Source organism: Schistocerca serialis, chromosome 4 (genome assembly GCF_023864345.2).
Source record: "Schistocerca serialis cubense isolate TAMUIC-IGC-003099 chromosome 4, iqSchSeri2.2, whole genome shotgun sequence".
In the NCBI taxonomy this organism is placed as follows: Eukaryota; Metazoa; Arthropoda; class Insecta; order Orthoptera; family Acrididae; genus Schistocerca; species Schistocerca serialis.
Window position 1 is genome coordinate 378,459,297 of NC_064641.1, and position 18,916 is coordinate 378,478,212.

The following is an 18,916-nucleotide window of genomic DNA, read 5'->3' on the forward strand; positions in this document are numbered from 1 at the left end:
CCCGTGTTCGATCCCCGCCACTGCCTAAATTTTGATAAATAATCAGCATTGGCGGCCGATGACTTCCGGCATAAGAAGTCAGCCTCATTCTGCCAACGGCCTTGTCAAAGAGGGCGGAGGAGCGGATAGAGGTTCAGGGCACTCTCTTGTCCTAGGGGTGGGAAATTGCCCCTAAAGGCGGAAGAATCAGCAATTCAACGACATGAGAATGCAGAAGGCAATGGAAACCACTGCATTAAAGATACGTAACGTGTATCCACAGGACATATTGCCTGTAATTGAAGAAGTGTCATGATGATCTCTCCATTGGCAAAAGATTCCGGAATAGTCCCCCAGTCGGATCTCCGGGAGGGGACTGCCAAGGGGGAGGTTACCATGAGAAAAAGATTGAATAATCAACGAAAGGATAACGTTCTACGAGTCGGGGCGTGGAATGTCAGAAGCTTGAACGTGGCAGGGAAACTAGAAAATCTGAAAAGGGAAATGGAAAGGCTCAATCTAGATATAGTAGGGGTCAGTGAAGTGAAGTGGAAGGAAGACAAGGATTTCTGGTCAGATGAGTTCAAAATGGTTCAAATGGCTCTGAGCACTATGGGACTCAACTGCTGAGGTCATTAGTCCCCTAGAACGTAGAACTAATTAAACCTAACTAACCTAAGGACATCACAAACATCCATGCCCGAGGCAGGATTCGAACATGCGACCGTAGCTGACTTGCGGATCCAGACTGCAGCGCCTTTAACCGCACGGCCACTTCGGCCGGCGTCAGATGAGTATCGGGTAATATCAACAGCAGCAGAAAATGGTACAACAGGTGTAGGATTCGTTATGAATAGGAAGGTAGGGCAGAGGGTGTGTTACTGTGAACAGTTCAGTGACCGGGTTGTTCTAATCAGAATCGACAGCAGACCAACACCGACAACGATAGTTCACGTATACATGCCGACGTCACAAGCTGAAGATGAACAGGTATAGAAAGTGTATGAGGATATTGAAAGGGTAATGCAGTATTTAATGGAGGACGAAAATCTAATAGTCATGGGCGACTGGAATGCAGTTGTAGGGGATGGAGTAGAAGAAAAGGTTACAGGAGAATATGGGCTTGGGACAAGGAATGAAAGAGGAGTAAGGCTAATTGAGTTCTGTAACAAGTTTCAGCTAGTAATAGCGAATACCCTGTTCAAGAATCACAAGAGGAGGAGGTATACTTGGAAAAGGCCGGGAGGTACGGGAAGATTTCAATTAGATTACATCATGGTCAGACAGAGATTCCGAAATCAGATACTGGATTGTAAGGCGTACCCAGGAGCAGATATAGACTCAGATCACAATATAGTAGTGATGCAGAGTAGGCTGAAGTTCAAGACATTAGCCAGGAAGAATCAATACGCAAAGAAGTGGGATACGGAAGTACTAAGGAATGACGAGATACGTTTGAAGTTCTCTAACGCTATAGATACAGCAATAAGGAATAGCGCAGTAGGCAGTACAGTTGAAGAGGAATGGACATCTCTAAAAAGGGCCATCGCAGAAGTTGGGAAGGAAAACAAAGAAGGTAGCTGCGAAGAAAAAATGGTTCAAATGGCTCTGAGCACTATGGGACTTAACTGCTGCGGTCATTAGTCCCCTAGAACTTAAAACTAGTTAAACCTAACTAACCTAAGGACATCAAAAACATCCATGCCCGAGGCAGGATTCGAACCTGCGACCGTAGCGGTCTTGCGGCTCCAGACTGCAGCGCCTTTAACCGCACGGCCACTTCGGCCGGCCAGCTGCGAAGAAACCACGGGTAACAGGAGAAATACTTCAGTTGATTGATGAAAGGAGGAAGTACAAACATGATCCGGGAAAATCAGGAATACAGAAATACAAGTCGCTGAGGAATGAAATAAATAGGAAGTGCAGGGAAGCTAAGACGAAATGGCTGTAGGAAAAATGTGAAGACATCGAAAAAGATATGATTGTCGGAAGGACAGACTCAGCATACAGGAAAGTCAAAACAAACTTTGGTGACTCTAAAAGCAACGGTGGTAACATTAAGAGTGCAACGGGAATTCCACTGTTAAATGGAGAGGAGAGAGCAGATAGGTGGAAAGAATACATTGAAAGCCTCTATGAGGGTGAAGATTTGTCTGATGTGATAGAAGAAGAAACAGGAGTCGATTTAGAAGAGATAGGGGATCCAGTATTAGAATTGGAATTTAAAAGAGCTTTGGAGGACTTACAGGCAAATAAGGCAGAAGGAATAAATAACATTCCATCAGAGTTTCTAAAATCTTTGGGGGAAGTGGCAACAAAACGACTATTCACGTTGGTGTGTAGAATATATGACTCTGGCGATGTACCATCTGACTTTCGGAAAAGCATCATCCACACAATTCCGAAGACTGCAAGAGCTGACAAGTGCGAGAATTATCGCACAATCAGCTTAACAGCTCATACATCGAAGCTGCTTACAAGAATAATATACAGAAGAATGGAAAAGAAAATTGAGAATGCGCTAGGTGACGATCAGTTTGGCTTTAGGAAAAGTATAGGGACGAGAGAGGCAATTCTGACGTTAGGGCTAATAATGGAAGCAAGGCTAATGAAAAATCAAGACACTTTCATAGGATTTGTCGACCTGGAAAAAGTGTTCAACAATATAAAATTGTGCAAGCTGTTCGAGATTCTGAAAAAAGTAGGAGTAAGCTATAGGGAGAGACAAGTCATATACAATATGTACAACAACCAAGAGGGAATAATAAGAGTGGACGATCAAGAACGAAGTGCTCGTATTAAGAAGTGTGTGAGACAAGGCAGTAGCCTTTCGCCCCTACTCTTCAATCTGTACATCGAGGAAGCAATGATGGAAATAAAAGAAAGGTTCAGGAGTGGAATTAAAATACAAGGTGAAAGGATACCAATGATACGATTCGCTGATGACATTGCTATCCTGAGTGAAAGTGAAGAAGAATTAAATGATCTGCTGGACGGAATGAACAGTCTAATGAGTACACAGTATGGTTTGTGAGTAAATCGGAGAAAGACGAAGGTAACGAGAAGTAGTAGAAATGAGAACAGCGAGAAACTTAACATCAGGATTGAAGGTCACAAAATCAATGAAGTTAAGGAATTCTGCTACCTAGGCAGTAAAATAACCAATGACGGACGGAGCAAGGAGGACATCAAAAGCAGACTCGCTATGACAAAAAAGGCATTTCTGGCTAAGAGAAGTCTACTAATATCAAATACCGGCCTTAATTTGAGGAAGAATTTTCTGAGGCTGTACGTCTTGAGTACAGCATTGTATGGTAGTGAAACATGGACTGTGGGAAAACCGGAACAGAAGAGAATCGAAGCATTTGAGATGTGGTGCTATAGACGAATGTTGAAAATTAGGTGGACTGATAAGGTAAGGAATGAGGAGGTTCTACGCAGAATCGGAGAAGAAAGGAATATGTGGAAAACACAGATAAGGAGAAGGGACAGGATGATAGGACACCTGCTGAGACATGAGGGAATGACTTCCATGGTACTAGAGGGAGCTGTAGAAGGCAAAAACTGTAGAGGAAGACAGATATTGGAATACGTCAAGCAAATAAATGAGGACGTAGGTTGCAAGTGCTACTCTGAGATGAAGAGGTTACCACAGGAAAGGAATTCGTGGCGGGCCGCATCAAACCAGTCAGTAGACTGATGACCAAAAAAAAAGAAAACGGTCAGTAGTCAATACTCCCTGCACCAAGTGCCTATCTGCTGCAGACCTTCCTGCATTTCGCTACTATTTTCTAATGCTGCAACTTCTGTGTATACTACAGCATCATCCGCAAAAAGCCGTCTGGAACTTCCGACACTATGTACTAGGTCATTTATATATATTTTGAAAAGCAATGGTCCCATAACACTCCCCTGTGGCACGTCAGAGGTTGCTTTAACGTCTGTAGACGTCTCTCCATTGAGAAAATCATGCTGTGTTCTGTTTGCTAAAAACTCTTCAATCCAGCCACACAGCTTTTCTGATATTCCGTAGGCTCTTACTTAGATTATCAGGCGACAGTGTGGAACTGTATCGAACGCCTTCCGGAAGTCAAGGAAAACAGCACCTACCTGGGAGCCTGTATCTAATATTTTCAGGGTCTCATGAACAAATAAAGCGAGTTGGGTCTCACACGATCGCTGTTTCCGGAATCCATGTTGATTCCTACAGAGTAAATTCTGGATTTCCAGAAACGATATGATACGCGAGCAAAAAACATGTTCTAAAATTCTACAACAGATCGACGTCAGAGATATAGGTCTATAGTTTTGCGCATCTGCTCGACGACCCTTCTTGAAGACTGAGACTACCTATGCTCTCTTTCAATCATTTGGAACCTTCCGTTCCTCTAGAGACTTGCGGTACACGGCTGTTAGAAGGGGGGAAAGTTGTTTCGCGCACTCTGTGTAGAATCGAACTGGTATCCCGTCAGGTCCAGTGGACTTTCCTCTGTTGAGTGATTCCAATTGCTTTTCTATTACTTGGACGCTTATTTCCATGTCAGCCATTTTTTCGTTTGTGCGAGGATTTAGAGAAGAAACTGCAGTGCTTCCATATCTGTGAAACAGCTTTGGAAAAAGGTGTTTAGTATTTCAGCTTTACGCGTGTCATCCTCTGTTTCAATGCCATCATCATCCCGGAGTGTCTGGATATGCTGTTTCGAGCCACTTACTGATTTAACGTAAGACCAGAACTTCCTAGGATTTTCTGTCAAGTCGGTACACAGAATTTTACTTTCGAATTCACTGAACGCTTCACGCATAGCCCTCGTTACGCTAACTTTGACACCGTTTAGCTTCTGTTTGTCTGAGAGGTTTTGGCTGCGTTTAAACTTGCAGTGAAGCTCTCTTTGCTTTAGCTGTAGTTTCCTAACTTTGTTGTTGAACCACGGTGGGTTTTTCCCGTCCCTCACAGTTTTACTCGGCATGTACCTTTCTAAAACCCCTTTTATGATTGCCTTGAACTTTTTCCATAAACAATCAACATTGTCAGTGCCGGAACAGAAATTTTCGTTTTGATCTGTTAGGTAGTCTGAAATCTGCCTCTTATTACTCTTGCTAAACAGATAAACCTTCCTCCCTTTTTTTTATATTCCTATTTACTTCCAAGTTCAGGGATGCTGCAACGGCCTTATGATCTTTGATTACCTGTTCTGCGCTTACAGAGTCGAAAAGTTCGGGTCTGTTTGTTATGAGTAGGTCCACGCTGTTATCTCCACGAGTCTGTTCTCTGTTTAATTGCTCGATGTAATTTTCGGATAGTGCACTCAGTATAATGCCACTCGATGCTCTGTCCCTACTACCCGTCCTAAACATCTGAGTGTCCCAGTCTATCTCTGGTAAATTGAAATTTTATGTGAAATGTATGCCAGATTTTCTCTCAGTTGTTCTGCCACTAATGCTGCTGAGTCGGGAAGTCGGTAAAAGGAGCCAATTATTAACCTACCTCGGTTGTTGAGTATAAGCTCCACCCATAATAATTCACAGGAACTATCCACTTCAGGATAAACTACTACTAACAGCGAAAAACACGCCACCACCGGTTGGAGGCAATCCATCCTTTCTGAACACCGTCTGTGCTCTTGTAAAAATGTAGGCAGAATTTATCTCTGGCTTCAGCCAACTTTCCGTACCTATATCGATTTCAGCTTCGGTGCTTTCTATCAGCGCTTGAAGTTCCGGTACTTTACCAACGCAGCTTCGACAGTTTACAATTACAATACCGATTGCTGCTTGGTCCCCGCATGTCTTGACCTTGCCCCGCACCCTTTGAGGCTGTTGCCCTTTCTGTACTTGCCCGAGGCCATCTAACCTAAAAAACCGCCCAGTCCACGCCACACAACCCCTGCTACCCGTGTAGCCGCCTGCTGCGTGTAGCGGACTCCTGACCTATCCAGCTGAACCCGAAGCCCCACCACCCTATGTCGCAAGCCGAGGAATCTGCAGCCCACACGGTCGCAGAACCGTCTCAGCTTCTGATTCAGACCCTCCACTCGGCTCTTTACCAAAGGTCCGCAGTCAGTCCTGTCGACGATGCTGCAGATGGTGGGCTTTGCTTTCTTCCCGCAAGTGAGACTGGCAGTCTTCACCTAATCAGGTAGCCGCCGGAAGCCAGAGAGGACTTACTCCGATCCATAGCGACACACATCATTGGTGCCGACATGAGCGACCACCTGCAGATGGGTGCACCCTGTACACTTCATGGCATCCGGATGGGCCCTTTCCACATCTGGAATAACTCCCCCCGGTATGCACACGGAGAGCATATTGGTTTTCTTCCCCTCTCTTGCTGCCATATCCCTAAGGGGCCCCATTACACGCCTGACGTTGGAGCTCCCAACTACCAGTAAGCCCATCCTCTGTGACTGCCCGGATCTTGCAGACTGAGGGGCAACCTCTGGAACAGGACAAGCAGCCAGGTCCGACCGAAGATCAGTATCAGCCGGAGACAGAGCCTGAAACCGGTTCGGCAGACAAACTGGAGAGGCCTTCCGTTCAGCCCTCCAGAATGTCTTTCGCCCCCTGCCACACCTCGAGACGACCTCCCACTCTACCACAGGTAAGGGTTCAGCCTCAATGTGGGCAGTATCCCGGGCAGCCACAGCCGTAGTCCGATCGGGGGATGTGTGGGACGAGCTGGCCATTCCTGACAAACCCCTATCCGGACCCCCACAGTGATGCTCATTGGCAACAGCCTCAAGCTGTGTGACCGAAGCCAACACTGCCTGAAGCTGGGAGCAAAGGGATGCCAACTCAGCCTGCATCCGAACACAGCAGTTGCAGTCCCTATCCATGCTAAAACCAGTTATGCAAAGAACATCTGAACTAATCTACAGAGAGCACAAACAATTCGACACAAAGTTTAAACAGTTATTAAAATACAAGATTGCCTAGTAAATGCAGTAATGTTGCTACTTGCGCACTGCTGACACACTGCTCGGCGGCGGAAGGAGACTACGCGATTTTACACTATTCAGGTACTAAAACGCGATGCTACAGCTCTCAAATACTATAATACGTCCGAAATTTGTGAATTAAACACTGCAAGTACCCAAAAACACGCAAAGAAATTAATAATTAAACTGTGTAACAAATATGTGAGCTAAGCGTATACGACTTGCTGCCGGCAGCTGCTTATCCAACGGCGGCATGGAGCATTGAGCAAAACAGATGGAAGCCGGAAGCTGCGATATTCGGGCTGTGGGATAGATGGGAAAGAAGAGGCCAGTGACGTTCTGTGAGATCCTCTGGAGTTTACAGACTTTTATGAGGCCATGTGTTGCCATAGAGAAGGAGATGTTTGTTTGCATCATCTCCGTTTAAGGTGTCCTGCGTTCCAACATTGTCGAAGTCACAGCTGTATGCGGCCGTTCGGCATGCGGCGGACAGATTTCCAAGACCTCGTTACAATGATGACAGATACCTCGCCCAACGACTCAGAGTGCTTTTGTTCATTGCTAAATTTTCGTAGACATTATCCAAGCGCCTATGAACATCTTCGATGCCTCAGTTTTCTCCGAAAATAAATTTTATGACAGCTTTCTGCTTGAGACGCACCTCCGTTGCAGACGTTACTTTGAAAGTTACGTATAGTGCAGCCTCCAATTGAAACATAATGAAACGATAGGGGCTGAAGTAGGAATAGTCCACGATGTCCCGTAACAAAATTCCCATTTTTTCAACCGAAATTGACAGAGAAAAATTACTGATGTAATGCCCCTCTCAGCATCAAAGTACAGTACTGCAATGCACTCAGGTGATAGGCCTACAGTTAAACTAAGGGAAGGCTTTCTGCATTAGAACATAACTGAAAATGGGCATATAATTGTAATACACAGTGCTGTCGAGTAGTTTGCGAGCACCAATGCCACAGTTTACTTTACTGGTGCATCGCGCACTTTGCATAGTATGGTGATTGCACTGACAGCTCGATTACCTGCATTTAAGTTATCAGCCCCTAGAGAGTGTTATCAATCACTGTACACCGAACAGAAGCAGGACGTGGAGCGCATGAAATGGCCCCTGTCCACAGGGCGGGCGCCGTGTTGCTCATCACAGAGGACAATGCCTCGTGGCTGTCCACACGTGGGCCCTTTCACCGCCCGCTTTGACACCGACCTTCATGTTCCGCCCACGCCAACGGCCCACGGCAACACAATATTGCTTTCGCCTCCTTTGCTGCACATATCAAACAGCTGTTGGCGCCATCAATTTTAGTCTCACATTTCACAAAAGGTAATGCAGCATACGTGCTAGTAATACACCAAAATTTTCTACCGGCTTTCTGACCTCTTCCGCAGTCTCGTTTGGTGACTGAAGTAAGAGCTGCTTTAATGTCTGACTTTTGCTTTTATTTGGAACAAATGTTCTAGCCATTTAGCCAATAAACTAAAATATCTCCGATTAATGAACGACTGGTAACTAACATAGAAATCTCAAATGCTAACAATCCAATACAAAGCATACAATAGACTAAAACGACTTGATCTGCTAACGGATCTAAAATGAGGATTGTAAACTTCCACTGTACTCCACATGTGCAAAATACTGACGCAATTAGCTAACATTGTATTTATACCGCCTCATCAAGATTTTGCACTCCCTCCAAATCCTTGAGTGCCATGCATTCAGTCTTTCTTTCCGTTTCCGCATGCGTTTACCTTTCCCCACACCAATCATCTACCATTTCACTGAATTCTCATCCGTTCTCGCCGACATTTAACACCTCCGTATATCTCACGCTAACTGCAGACTGTATTACACTGACCCCATTTTCGTCTCCTCTGGTCATTAATCTTCATAAGCCGCAGCGCCTATACCAGTATATCACACCGTTCCTACACATGCACACATTCCATATCGTATCATAACTTAACTTCTCTCCCAGACAATGAAATCCCCCCGCCCCTCTGATTTTTATCTATCCAAGTACAGCTCTTCTCGGCATACTCCACTACACATCAGTACCCTTCCAGCGCCGTCCATCTTTCCCCTCCATTTTTACTTAACACTACCATCTCCTCTTGATACGAAGTACGGTCCCTGCTCACGCAACAGATTACTCTACCTTCATATCTACAGATACCAGGCATTGGAACCATTTATTTTTCCCAGTACGGGTACTTAAACTTTTCGATGAAAACACGGTGTTATTTAAAAGGACTTAACTGTGTCTGCAATGTCTTCTAAATACCTATCCTTTGTTTTTATATTTACATTACAGTTTTTCAATATTAATTTAAAAAACAAAGAGAATGAACAGTTTCATGTTTTTAAACAACAACAAATAATCTTTTTTATAATTTGAAAAATATTTGTAAAATATTTAGCTTTAGATCATATTTGTTTCGTTGCATAAAGTAACTTACGTCTTGTTTCTTTCCTACTTTCTTTCTTTCCAGTAGTTTTTCATTATTTCACTGCGCACGGGATTAGCCGAGTGGTCTAGGCGCTGCAGTCATGGACTGTGCGGCTGATCCCGGCGGAGGTTCGAGTCCTCCCTTGGGCATGGGTGTTTGTGTTTGTCCTTAGGATAATTTAGGTTAAGCGGCGTGCAAGCTTAGGTACTGATGACCTTAGCAGTTAAAACCCATAAGATTTCACACACTTTGGAACTCATTCTTTCACTATGTATTTCTCTTCTTCTCCTGTCCATACTGCACTCGTATTTTTGTTTACTTCCTCCTGGTGGCCTCTGAAACTTTTTACTTTTGTTCTCAACATTTCTCTTCCTCCCATGTCTTCCACCAGCATTTCCATTTCCTTCACATCTGCTTCAGGTTCTTTAATCTACATCACTGATGTCTTTAGGTTTTGTCAAAGAAGCTATAAATCCTTTTTGTTATCGTTTATTTCATCTATCCCATTTGGGTGTCCATAGAATATAACTCTTTTCTTCCTCATTGTGTCTAATAATCATTCTATTTTCCAAAAAACTTCTTTATTTCATCTTAATTTCCATTTACCATTGACATATTTTGTTTTCAAGATCTTCCTGATTATTTTCCTTTCAGTCTCTTTTATTTCACCCAATTATTTGGCTATATTCAACGAAAGGCATTCTGAAGCATACATGCATCCTGGTCTAATGACAGCGTTGTAGTGCCAGAGTTTTCCATTTCAGGAAAAAGATTTATTGTTATAGAGGTTTTTTATTAACTGAAAAGCCATTTCCATTTTCTTTTCGAAGCTACTTTCTTTGTACAAATCATTCGGTTGTATTACATCACCAAGATATTTAAATTTTATCGCCTGCTCTATTCTTCCATAGTCAGGTTCCATGTACTGACTTTTCGAAAAGTAGGCACAAACTTGATTTTGAATCTCTGTCTTGTTGGATATAGGGCAGCAATGCTTCATCATGAATTCAGCTAGAATTGACACCAGTCAATACCCAGATTATACACTTTTCTCCCAACTGCTATTCTTTAATTCCTTCTCTCGTTTCGTCGGTGCTTATATTTTTTAAGGTTTTAGACTGAACAGTGCAGTATCTACCGTTAGAGCCCACCTTTCGCTCATATGCGGTGAGGAAGAGGATTTAAAAATAAAGAAGAAGAAACATATCTTCATTATCCATCACAGTGGTTGGAAGAAAATCAGCTGCGTACTGTAACAACAATAAATGAAACAGCATCAGGCTGCAGATATGTTGTTACAAGTTTTATTGTACGATCGATTTAGAAACTTTACACTTCATACTCAAAAGCACTTTTGCACGCATCTAGTCGACGATTATGTGTTAATTTCTTTACGTCTGCAACACTGTTCAAGCGACGCTACATCCGTGGGCAAGAGGTTATTTTATTTATTGCTCAAAAAAAAAACTTAGCTCAAGGCTTTCTTGCCATTCGAGTGAGTTGAAGACGCTGCAGGGTCGCCAGCATTTGCAATAAATATATAGTTTACATTTAAGATTTCGCCCTGCTGCGCTGTTTGTGCTCTTATGCGTCGGAGTTTCCGATTAAAGTGTATGTCATGCTATGAATTTTGATCTGTTAAGCAGAAGCTGTTTCTCCATGGAACACTTGCTGAGAGCCCCTATGCTCCGCTTTTTGGGAAATTAACCTTTAGCGGTTTTGAATTGAAAATAATAACAATGCCACTCAAGATTTGACTGTAAAATATTTTTAACCCACGGAAAATTAGTTGTAATGTTACTTTATCAATCCGCATGTCAGGTATTAAAAATTGGCACAAGAATTTTATTTGCATGGTCCGTCCCAAGCAGGCCTGCTGTGTATTATTGCGAAATTACGTACCGGTCTTAGCGACTGATATCATTTCATTTGTATTGTTAAGCAGTCCTGAAAAATGTATGAAACATAAGCGGTGCTGTTCATATATTTAAAAAAACTAGTTTCATATTCGTGAAAGGCAACAATTTATAGTAGCTTTCGGTCACACTGCCTTTGGGCGTCCAGTTGTCTTCAAGACAACGGATGGCATTTTTGGTGACACTGCTCTTTCGGGATTATACCATGGTCTAACAGATACTTCAGCGCCTTTCACACGCCATAAGGCATCTTCAGAATCAATAGTAATGTAGACAATCGATCCTTAAGCGCAACTAGCTTTAAAAAGAAAGTCATTGTACACTGTAATTTTAAAGCAAGTTTAGATGGACAATCACTGGCGGCACGTTACTGCATACCCGTCTCAGGTGGTTAACAATTTTGTTACTGGGATGGGACGCAAAATACGAGATAACATTTGAAATTTCGCTTGTCTACCGTGGGTGATATTTTAAACTTTTGATGCATTATGTACTACTATAATACATGAAATAGTTTCTGTTCTCGAAGTACCTCTTTAAACTGCAACTGATAGTTTTGTGTGTGTGTGTGTGTTACTTTCAAAGAAGATCCAAGTTTATATTCTAATGTGACATTACGAACGGAGATTCCACAGTTACCGGCTACTCTAAAAACATCCAATTATAAGCTTCCAGAGGTGTCATACCACTGAAACTGACGGTGTCCTCGAGACTCTGGCGTCATCACTAAGAGGGAAGTCCCGACAGTTAAGATAAACAGCCTTCATTCCGAAATAATGGCAAGTTTAACGAACTTTCGAAATTAAGGTCGCTGCACATTCGCGTAGGATACATTCATTACTGCTTATAAGGTACCTTTCTTATTCTCGACATACTATGGAGTTATGTGTTGTTTCTGTGACATTATTTAAAATACCAGAATGGAGAGAATAGCTGAAGGAAACTCGATGACAGCGTATGGACTATCCCTTTCTAATATCATACATCTGGTGGCGCTATAAACACGATTAAAACACCATTTCAGACATACAGTTCTAGGCATTAATAATGAAAAAACTGATAACGATAATTATCTGACTGAAACGCCACTTCATCCCCCTCCCCCTCCCCCCCATAGATACTCACTCATAGTTCGGAACAAGGTCCAACGAAAGCTGCCGGTAGCAAACCGTAGCAGTGCAGCAACTAGAAATGTGGAGCGGCGAGTGTTTGCAACCCAGCAGCCGCCACTGTGTGCGGTGATTGTGTTCCGGAAACTGCATTCGGCGAAAATAGTTCCCATTGCAGCTTTAGCACAATAAAATTGCTTTCTTGTGGCCAGACCAAATCGGATTTCTGTAAGAGAAAACGAACGGAAAACACGATTTTATCGCGAATAAACGTCACAGCAGTTTCAATCTGTTGCCGCTACTTCCAGCCTAAATGCAATGAAGTTGGTAAGCCTTATCTCGTAAATCACGTTCGTTATTTAGAATGGAACTCACGCTTTCTTTCTTATTCCTTGCGTTTATCACGTTTGGAGTGGAGTCTGCTTTATCCGGATTGTGTAAATTTAATTCTAATTTTAATTCTCCTGATACCACAATCGCCAAGGTAAACGTAACAAGGGGGCCGTGCCCACTTCCCGGCATCGGACAGATTCATATTGATAAGGGGTTTAGGGCACGATTAGGACTTCAACGTGTGTAAACAGGAAGGCGCAACTCTCAATCCTTTACGAGAAGAAACTGTTTCAAAATTATTGGCGTCGCACGCGTTCAAAGAGTCAGTAAAAGATTCAGTAAGCGCTTACTTACAAAACCGCAAGAACTGTGGATCCAATCTGGCTGCTGGTACACAATTTTTCCCTTTTCAAGTAATTCTAACAACGGACGTCTTGCCTGCCATGAAAATGCGTGACGTCCGAGAACCACTTATGAATGTAAATCAAATTTGTGCTTCAATATACACATTATACAAACCATGCACATTCCAAAATTCTGCGTTCATTAGAGGCGCTGCCTTTCGTGTTCCCATGACCAAAATACTCTGATTCATGCTGTGCTCCATAGTTTACAAATGAAACTAGTTGCAATTATAGACTCAATTATATACATAAAATGACTGTACTGATTTCATTAAAATTTCTTGTGTACCCTTTTTCATATCCAAACTCCTAATGAAAATTTTTTCTCCTTTTTCTTCATGATAAAGATTATGAAATAATAAATGAATAGTTAAATATTGGTAATCTGCGCAATTGTTGTGAGAACTAGGTGAGAACGAAAATAAAAGGAGTGGTGTTGGGAGATTTGGCTCAAATACCTTGCACAGAGGTAACTATGCGGTTACTCGCTCAACTACGGACTCCATAAATGCTAGTGACCATACGAAGAACACATTAAGGAGACAAAAGTCATGATATACCTCTTACTACCTCCTAATCTCATTTTTGCCGTCCGCCCCCGGTAGCTGAGTGGTCAGCGCGACAGACTGTCAATCCTAAGGGCCCGGGTTCGATTCCCGGCTGGGTAGGAGGTTTTCTTTGCTCAGGGACTTGGTGTTGTGTTGTCCTAATCGTCATCATTTCATCCCCATCGACGCGCAAGTCGCCGAAGTGGCGTCAAATCGAAAGACTTGCACCAAGGGAACGGTCTACCCGACGGGAGGTCCTAGCCACACGACATTTCATTTCATCTCCTTTTAGCTGGCGTAATACATAAACTCGGTGAGGCATGGATTCACCAAGTTGTTGGAAGCCCCAGCAATAGTGTTTATATCATCATTTGTACAATAATGTTGTAACAGGGGCTCAATTTCTAATGTATTTCGTCAACCTACATCTGTAATACGATAACGTGACGTGCGGAAGGCGTATAAATTATCTCACACCAGATGCACCCACAGATCGATAGTCAAATCGAAAGCAGCTCTATTTTGACCGCCATCTTCTCCACTGCACTACAGATTTGTTTTTGTGATCGTGTTTCCAAGTTACTGCCCGCATCTCGTGGTCGTGCGGTAGCGTTCTCGCTTCCCACGCCCGGGTTCCCGGGTTCGATTCCCGGCGGGGTCAGAGATTTTCTCTGCCTCGTGATGGCTGGGTGTTGTGTGCTGTCCTTAGGTTAGTTAGGTTTAAGTAGTTCTAAGTTCTAGGGGACTTATGACCACAGCAGTTGAGTCCCATAGTGCTCAGAGCCATTTGAACCATTTTTTCCAAGTTACTGGTACGTTTGTGAAAATTTATGAACAGCGATCAAGAAGCCCAAGAGAGCCACAGAAATAGAAACACCTCAGCTCATCACAACGAGACTGCCACGCCATAAGAACAAAGTGAGTGACTCATACAAAACATTTTGATGCAAACATCAGTCCAGCTTTGCAAAGCGACGCTAGGTTTTCTCTTGTTCCACAGAATAACCATAACATTTACGAAAAGACTGTTTAATATCTGTCTGATCTTATTGTGAAATTGTTTTTGTAATGTCATATATCCTGATGATTAGGTATTTCCTCGAAACATGTGGCACAGTAAATAAATAATATATTAGTTAACAAATCTTGTAACTAGTAGCGGCAGTTAAAAATTCTTTACATATTTCTTGAGACAGTCACGGTCGAAAAATAGTCAAAATGGCTTCAAATTCGCTCGTATTGTCCAGAACGTTCTTCAAATAAACACTGTACAAATGTGGCATGTGATATGGCGCAGTGTCATCCATAAAAATTCCTTCGTAGTTTGGGAACATGAAGTCCGTGGATGGCTGCAGAAGGTCTCCAGGTAGCCGAACATAACCATTCCCGCCGGCCGAAGTGGCCGTGCGGTTAAAGGCGCTGCAGTCTGGAACCGCAAGACCGCTACGGTCGCAGGTTCGAATCCTGCCTCGGGCATGGATGTTTGTGATGTCCTTAGGTTAGTTAGGTTTAACTAGTTCTTAGTTCTAGGGGACTGATGACCACAGCAGTTAAGTCCCATAGTGCTCAGAGCCATTTGAACCATAACCATTCCCAGTGAATGATCAGTTCAACTGGATCAGTGGACCCAGTGCGTTCCATGTAAACACCGCCCACAGCACTATGCAGCCACCACCAGTTTGAACGGCGCCTTGTTGACAACTTGTGTCCATTGCTTCGTGGGGTGTGCACAACACTAGAACCCTACCATCCGCTCTTGCCAACTGAAGTCGGGAGTCATCCGACCAATCCACGGTTTTCCACTCGTCTGGGGGTCGCTCTATGAGGTCACAAGCCCAGGAGAGGCACTGCAGGCGATGTCGTGTTGTTAGCTATGGCACTCGACTCGCGTCGCACTGTACTGTAACATTACCGCCGTCTGTATATGTGCATATCACTATACCATGACTTTTGTCATCTTAGTGTAGGTTCAGTTGTCCCTCCTATACGTCTGACAGTCACTATACCAACAGTTTAAGCAACGGAGAGTTGCCTTTAAAATGTCATACATATTTTCAAGTACTGCAAACCTGGAAGTGTATTAAGTTTTAAATAAAACGAAACTTGAATAACGTACTTCTACTCTGCCAGGATATACAAAACTTTAGGACGCGACTAAAGGCAAGTAACCATACAGCGCAACCGGCAGCATAATATCCTTTAAATGTGTAGTATAAGTATCATATAGAAATAATGCAGGGTGTGTAATATTAATCAATAGTGACAGCACATTTGATCGTGGGCTATCAGAACAGCCATGGCAGAACAAATACCACTCAGACACATATATTTCTGAGGAAAGACACCGGCCAGGGTCTTTCCTCAGAAAGTTCTAGGGGACTGATGACCTCACAAGTTAAGTCCCATAGCGCTCAGAGCCATTTGAACCAGCCAAGGATTATCTTCACTATTCTGGGTTAAATATGACTTTGGCACGGAAAGGAATGAATTATGCTGCCACACAAATCTTTGGTCATTTGCCAAATAACGTTGAAGTCTGACAGATAGCTAAGCAGCATTTAGAAACAAATTAAAAGAATTTCCGAATGACAACTCCTTCTACCAAGTAGCTGAATTTTTGATATGAAGTATTTATTGTAAAAAAATTATCGCGTAAAGAAAACTTACGTTAAATTGACAATTTCCACAGTTATACGAAATGTCGGATCCACGATCTGTGGAACAGGTATTAACGTTATGTAATGTAGTATCAGAGAGGGGAGCCCTACTGCTAAAAATGCCGTGATCTATTTAGTAGTCTCCAATAGCCAGAGACAATTGATTTAAAGAAATATTCCATAATTCTCACCGAGGGAAAGAGTAACTCAAAGCTGTTCACTGACCATCACTGTTTTACCTGCAGTCCGAGATTACTTAGCAGTTTTTGATCAACATCTGCTAAAGACTGATAGGATGTACATTAGGTTTCTTTGGCCTACTGTCCAATCAGTTATAATGACTTATCCACTTGAAGCATTACATTACCAAATTCGGACAAAGTGTAAATTTCTTGAGGAATAACACACATTGCTGCTATTTTCTTGCTAGAATGTTGCAAAGCTGTAGCCTGTCTAGTGAACATAGTGCCTGGACATCTTGGGAGCGTTGCACCCTGTTGTGCTTTGGAGTGCATGACTTCCAGTTACTCGTGTCACTAGGGAAAACGAAAATTGGAAGGATTATTATAACATTTTACCTCCCGCCTTTTTTATAAATGACAAATATGAAAGGCTTATTCCACACTTATTTCTTGTGTACATTGGCCCCCCACATGAGTCTATTTTTTCTGATGTTGAGCTTCCAGACATTTATGTAATACAGTACTGTTCAACTTCGTTATAGATCATCTAGTTACTCGCGTGTCATCAGCTGAGCAGAATATACGCAGCAAATGTAACCGAATCCCTTGTGTTCGCAGTTAGCTACTTCATCTTATGCAGATTGCTTCGTGAGAATATATGTTGATCCTCCGCTAAGTTACTAATTAGAGGTTAATGCCACTGAGGAAACTCCAAAGGTCAAAGGCAAAACACGACGCTAATTAACCCTCCCAGAAGCTCTTTTCGGTCATTATGTCAGCTCCATTACAATATTCAAGGCTTCACATCAAACGATAACTTCGTTATTTAATTTAAAAGGTAATCAATGTTAAGTGTAACAAATTAATTGTTTTAGTTTCCTTCTCGGTAATAAATAAACTGAATGATTAGGTGAGCTAAACATTCAAAATTACATTCGCATGAACAATTCCAATAAGAAAAATGACCGATAAAATGCAATATACGCTGTGCACCTCTATCACAATATTCCATTACCTCATCTAACATGACCGAGTTTCGACAAAGGCGAAGATATTCTGCATAGTCCCACGGGTGAATATCTACGAGCGCTCCTTGTTCACGCAGAAAACTGTCACAGATATTTGATAGCTTTCTGGCTTGTACATCAACTGCAAGACGGCTATAACATCTTCAGCTCACAAAACGGTTATGTGTAAGTTTTCTACCTTATGAAAACTGGCAGTTTTATTTGGTATATTTGCTACAGACAGGGCTTTTGGATACCGGAACACATGGGTGTTACGTAGCTCTTTGGTTAATTAGAAATAGATGGGATCACTTTTTGCCGCGAGTAGCGTCTGCTCAGGCAGGAGCACGGGTGGTGGACATGCTGCAGAGAGGACGATTTTTTGACAAGCCTTCTGATGTGGCTGTTATTTGGAATGAGGTAATATGGGCAAAGTTTTTACTTGCTGTGAGCGCTAAGCATAAAACCGCGAAAGCTGCTTTTTTGTATCAGTTTTCATTCTGTACAGACGCCATTCTGATGAGTGCTCTATAATTTTATGTCAATCTAAAACTTATCAATCATGTGTTCGGAACTCTGGTACCCTCTCCTTTCGGTTAAATGTATTTGAAGAGAAAGTAAAAAAAAAAAAGAAAAATTAATGTTAGTTAAATGTTGACTGAACTTTAAAAAATGGTTCAAATGGCTCTGAGCACTATGGGACTTAACATCTGTGGTCATCAGTCCCCTATCTAGAACTTAGAACTACTTGAACCTACCTAACCTAAGGACATCACACACATCCATGCCCGAGGCAGGATTCGAACCTGCGACCGTAGCAGTCGCGCCGTTCCAGACTGAGCGCCTAGAACCGTTAGACCACCGCGGCCGGCGACTGAACTTTAGTTACTATCTGAATCAGCTTCATTGTTTGTGACAATGCCTGAAGAAGATTATACACTGAACAGCCAAAACATTGTGAGCAGCCACGCGGGGCAGCCGCGAGATCTAGGGCGCATTGTCACGGTCCGTGCGGCGCCCCCGTCGGAGGTTCGAGGCCTACCTCGGGCGTGGGTGTGTGTTGTCCATAGGGTAAGTTAGTTGAAGTTAGATTAAGTAGTGTGTAGGCTTAGGGACCGATGACCTCAGCAGTTTGGTCCCATAAGACCCTACCAAAAATTTCCCAATTTTCCATTATGACCACTGCGCACCGTGACTTTGGATGCCACCTGGTGGCATTGCGGGCTCGTGACCCGGTAACAAAAGAACGTAAGCGGAGCGGACACGGACGGGGATCACCCTAGTGAAGATATAGGCTGCGAATGAGGAAATCTATTGAGATAAGCGACTTTCTCAAAGGGCAAATTACTATTATGCAGAGCCTGTGAAAGAGTATCTAGTAAA

The 18,916-nt window shown here is 42.9% G+C and overlaps 1 protein-coding gene across 1 annotated transcript in view; it reads left to right on the forward strand.

The window, feature by feature from the left end:
- LOC126474677 (diuretic hormone receptor-like) overlaps positions 1-18,916 on the forward strand; it is a gene marked incomplete at its 3' end in the record, with an annotated part of 1,060,935 nt that overhangs the window by 487,344 nt on the left and 554,675 nt on the right. The gene's annotated exons all lie outside the window — the stretch shown is intronic.